Source organism: Lolium perenne, chromosome 3 (assembly GCF_019359855.2).
Source record: "Lolium perenne isolate Kyuss_39 chromosome 3, Kyuss_2.0, whole genome shotgun sequence".
NCBI classification, from domain to species: Eukaryota; Viridiplantae; Streptophyta; class Magnoliopsida; order Poales; family Poaceae; genus Lolium; species Lolium perenne.
The window spans coordinates 26208137-26214136 of NC_067246.2; positions in this window are offsets into that span (position 1 = coordinate 26208137).

Below are 6000 nucleotides of genomic sequence, written 5' to 3' on the forward strand. Positions count from 1 at the left end.
CTGTCTGTGCCAGGAGTGAATGGAGAGAGAGAAGAACGAAGTGGTGAGGAGAAGTGGGCAGCGAGGACCAAGACTACACGCTGTCTCCCGCGCTTCTCCACGCGTGCAACCGTTGCATGCGGGCGTGCAAAATGGCACGACAACGGGCCTGACCCCGGAGAAATTGTCGATTCGGACATTCCTCCAGGGCCTGTCCTAGGGGTGTTGTAATATCCCAGGTTTAGAGAAGATCGAGGGGTAGATTTTAGAAAGGGATGTGCATTGCATCGTAAAATCTGGGGAAATTCCGCGCTTTTAAAAGAAAACTACATCGAAGGGAGACATGTTTCTCTCTCGACACCTTACAGGGTTAGGGTTTCGAGAGTGCGATAGACTTGGACCTAAATGACCTAAACTAGGGTTTTCGAGAAGAGAGGGGAACTTTGCACCTCAATTTAAGTTGCATGATTGAATTCAAATAAGATAGGTTTGAATTTCAAATTCAAACATTTAATGATTATAGAATAATTCAAATTCATTAACATAAATAGAAAAGCAAACATATAAAGGAATATCTCATATAATTAAAGCTCATTAGAGAAATTTGAGCTTTATTGATAATCACACAAGATACAATGTCAAATTACAATATCCCCAAAGTGACTTATAAATATTACAACACATTACATAAATTAAAAAGAAATGAAAAGGAAAATAAAAAAATTACAAAGATGATCACATGGCTAAACTAGGAACTAGTTTTCTTCATGAATTCCTGATCATCTTCATCATCTTCTTTGATCCCTGCAATCAAAGACAACAAAGAGAAATAAAGGTTAGGCCAAGTGGCAAAGCCACTTGGCAGGTTAGCAAAAACAATGGAATGGAAAGGATATGATCAAAGAACAGCCGAGCTGATCCATTCCAAAGCTCAAGTACCAAGCACACACACACATGCAGCTCACACTGCATGTGTGCATGCTAAACAGCACACCAAGATTGCTGCATGCACTCCACACACACACAGCCGGGGGAGAAGCACTAGCACAGCATGGCTGTCGACCAGAGAGGCATGGAGAGGGCCAGTATAAAGGCTTCTCACCAGCAAACCCTAACCATTCCATCGCCAGGACTCCAAAGGGTAAGAACACCAAGAACAGATAGAACAACAAGAACAGATAGAACAACAAGAACAGCACACTTCTAGAAAGTATCCAGACACAGTTTCCACCAAGAACTGTGCCTGTTAAGCAATCTCAAGGTAAAGTAGATCAAGCACAAGCTAGCCAGGAGGAGCAGGGCAAGCAAATCAACCATCCAGAAGAAATCCTCTACAGCAACATAAAAATCTAGGAGCTGGAGTGAGGTATACAAAGATCAACCTGAGCAAAATCATGTTTTTCTCATAAATAAGGATGCCATGCATCACAGGAGCACAGAAGGGTGATGTCTACGCACGCTTCTATTCCTGTAGACAGTGTTGGGCCTCCAAGAGCAGAGGTTTGTAGAACAGCAGCAAGTTTCCCTTAAGTGAATCACCCAAGGTTTATCGAACTCAGGGAGGAAGAGGTCAAAGATATCCCTCTCAAGCAACCCTGCAATCACGATACAAGAAGTCTCTTGTGTCCCCAACACACCTAATACACTTGTCAGATGTATAGGTGCACTAGTTCGGCGAAGAGATAGTGAGATACAAGTGGTATGAATGAATATGAGTAGTAGCAACGGCGCCAGAAAATAGCTTGCAGGCATGTAGTAAGTAAAGATGCAGCAGAACAGTAAATAAGCGATGATTGTAGTATTAGAAAACAAGGCCTAGGGATCATACTTTTACTAGTGAACAGTCTCAACATTGATCACATAACTGAATAAACAAATGCTACTTTCTCTACACTCTCTTGTTGGATGACAAACACCATTTATTGTGTAGGGCTACAAGAGCACCTCAATGCCGGAGTTAACAAGCTCCACAACATCCGATGTTCATATTTAAGTAACCTTAGAGTGCATGATAGACCATTGCAATTATACCGAGTACTAACATAGCATGCACACTGTCACCTTCAGACTATGAAAGGGGGAATAGATCGCATCAATACTATCATAGTAATAATTAACTCCATAATCTACAAGAGATTACAATCATAACCTATGCCAAGTACTACATGATGCACACACTGTCACCGTTACATCATGGAGGAGGAATAGAGTACTTTAATAACATCACTAGAGTAGCACATAGATTAATAGTGATACAAAGCTCATCATATGAATCTCAATCATGTAAGGCAGCTCATGAGATCATTGTATTGAAGTACATGGGAGAGAGATTAACCACATAGCTACCGGTACAGCCCTTAGCCTCGAGGGAGAACTACTCCCTCCTCATCATGGAAGCAGCGACGATGAAGATGGCGGTGGTGTCGATGGAGATGCCTTCCGGGGGCACTTCCCCGTCCCGGCGGCGTGCCGGAACGGAGACTTCTATCCCCCGAATCTTGGCTTCGCGATGGCGACGGCTGCGTAACTTTTCTCGTCCCGTGTCTTATTCGTCTCGATGTTTTAGGTCAGGAAGGCTTAAATAGGCGAAGAGTCGGAGTCGGAGGGGGTCTGGTGGCTCCACACAACAGGGGGGCGCGCCCCCCCTGGGCCGCGCCGCCACCATGTGTGGGGCCCACCTGGCTCTTCTCTAGCCCCTCTTCGGTGCTCTGGAAGCTTCCTTGAAATATAAGATATTGGGCGTTGATTTCGTCCAATTCCGAGAATATTTCCTTACTAGGATTTCTGAAACCAAAAACAGCAGAAAACAGGAACTGGCACTGCGGCATCTCGTTAATAGGTTAGTTCCCGAAAATGCATCAAAACGATATAAAGTGTGAATAAAACATGTAGGTATTGTCATAAAACAAGCATGGAACATAAGAAATTATGGATACGTTGGAGACGTATCAGCATCCCCAAGCTTAGTTCCTACTCATCCTCGAGTAGGTAAACTATAACAAAGATAATTTCTGAAGTGACATGCTACCAACATAATCTTGATCATACTATTGCAAAGCATATGAGATGAATGCAGCGATTCGAAGCAATGGTAAAGACAATGAGTAAACAACTGAATCATATACCAAAGACTTTTCATGAATATTACTTTCAAGACAAGCATCAATAAGTCTTGCATAGGAGTTAACTCATAAAGCAATAGATTCTTAGTAGAAAGTTTTGAAGCAACACAAAGGAAGATTTAAGTTTCAGCAGTTGCTTTCAACTTGTAACATGTATATCTCATGGATATTTGTCATCATAAAGCAATATAACAAGTGCAATAGGTAAACATGTAAGAATCAATGCACACAGTTGACACAAGTGTTTGCTTCTAAGATAGAAAGAAGTGGGTAAACTGACTCAACATAAAAGTAAAAGAATGGCCCTTCGCAGAGGGAAGCATGGATTGCTATATTTGTGCTAGAGCTTTTATTTTGAAAACAAGAAACAATTTTATCAACGGTAGTAATAAAGCATATGTGTTATGTATAATATATCCTACAAGTTGCAAGCCTCATGCATAGATTACCAATAGTGCCCGCACCTTGTCCTAATTAGCTTGGATTTACATGGATTATCATTGCATAACATATGTTTTAACCAAGTGTCACAAAGGGGTACCTCTATGCCGCCTGTACAAAGGTCTAAGGAGAAAGCTCGCATTGGATTTCTCGCTTTTGATTATTCTCAACTTAGACATCCATACCGGGACAACATAGACAACAGATAATGGACTCCTCTTTAATGCATAAGCATTCAACAACAGATAATATTCTCATAAGAGATTGAGGTCTGTTGTCCAAACTGAAACTTCCACCATGGATCATGGCTTTAGTTAGCGGCCCAATGTTCTTCTCTAACAATATGCATACTCATACCATTCAACTCATGATAAATCACCCTTACTTCAGACAAGACGAACATGCATAGCAACTCACATGATATTCAACAAAGTTGAAATAGTTGATGGCGTCCCCAGGAACATGGTTATCGCTCAACAAGCAACTTATTAAGAAATAGGACACATAAGTACATATTCAATACCACAATAGTTTGTAAGCTATTTTCCCCATGAGCTATATATTGCAAAGACAAAGAATGGAATTTTAAAGGTAGCACTCAAGCAATTTACTTTGGAATGGCGGAAAATACCATGTAGTAGGTAGGTATGGTGGACACAAATGGCATAGTTTTTTTGGCTCAAGGATTTTGGATGCACGAGAAGTATTCCCTCTCAATACAAGGCTTAGGCTAGCAAGGTTGTTTGAAGCAAACACAAGTATGAACCGGTACAACAAAACTTACATAAGAACATATTGCAAGCATTATAAGACTCTACACTGTCTTCCTTGTTGTTCAAACCCTCACCAGAAAATATCTAGACTTAGAGAGACCAATCATGCAAACCAAATTTTAACAAGCTCTACAGTATTTCTTCACTAATAGGTGCAAAGTATATGATGCAAGAGCTTAAACATGAGCACAACAATTGCCAAGTATCAAATTATTCAAGACATTATACCAATTACCACATGTAGCATTTTCTGTACCGACCAAATAACAATGAACGAAGCAGTTTCAACCTTCGCCATGAACATTAAAAGTAAAGCTAAGAACACATGTGTTCATATGAACGAGCGGAACGTGTGTCTCTCCCACACAAGGATGAATTTAGTCAGAGAATGAAAATAACAAAATGAAAATAAAAGCACACAAACGCTCCAAGTAAAGCACATAAGATGTGACGGAATAAAAATATAGTTTCAATAGAAGAAACCTGATAAATTGTTGATGAAGAAGGGGATGCCTTGGGCATCCCCAAGCTTAGACGCTTGAGTCTTCTTGAAATATGCAGGGATGAACCACGGGGGCATCCCCAAGCTTAGACTTTTCACTCTTCTTAATCATATATCATCCTCCTCTCTTGACCCTTGAAAACTTCGTCCACACCAAACTCAAAACAAACTCATTAGAGGGTTAGTGCATAATCAAAAATTCACATGTTCAGAGGTGACACAATCATTCTTAACACTTCTGGACATTGCCCAAAGCTACTGAAAGTTAATGGAACAAAGAAATCCGTCAAACATAGCAAAAGAGGCAATGCGAAATAAAAGGCAGAATCTATCAAAACAGAACAGTCCGTAAAGACGAATTTTTCTGGGGCACTTAACTTGCTCAGATGAAAATTCTCAAATTGAATGAAAGTTGCGTACATATCTGAGGATCACGCACGTAAATTGGCACATTTTTCTGAGTTACCTACAGACGGGGCTACTCAATTTCGTGACAGTAAGAAATCTGTTTCTGCGCAGTAATCCAAATCTAGTATCATCTTTACTATGAAAGACTTTACTTGGCACAACAATGCAATAAAATAAAGATAAGGAGAGGTTGCTACAGTAGTAACAACTTCCAAGACTCAAATATAAAACAAAAATTGCTGTAGTAAAATAAAGACATGGGTTATCTCCTAAGAAGTGCTTTCTTTATAGCCATTAAGATGGGCTCAGTAATTTTAATGATGCACTCGCAAGAAATAAGTGTTGAAGCAAAAGAGAGCATCAAAAAGAAAGTATGAAACAAATTTAAGCCTAACCCACTTCCTATGAAAAGGAATCTTGTAAATAAACAAGTCAATGAAGAACAAAGTGAGTAGCATAGGAAGACAAAACAAGTGTAACTTCAAAATTTTCAGCATGTAGAGAGGTGTTTTACTAACATGAAAATTTCTACAGCCATACTTTCCTCTCTCATAAAGATTTTCAGTAGCATCATGAACAAACTAAAAAATATAACTATCAAAGGAAACATTCTTATCATGAGCTTCATGCATAAAATTATTACTACTCCCAACATAAGCATAGTCATTCTTATTAATTGCAGTGGGAGCAAATTCAACAAAGTAGCTATCATCAAATATAGGAGGCATATTGTTGTAGGGATTCGTAGCATAGAAAACAAAAAATTTCCTACCGC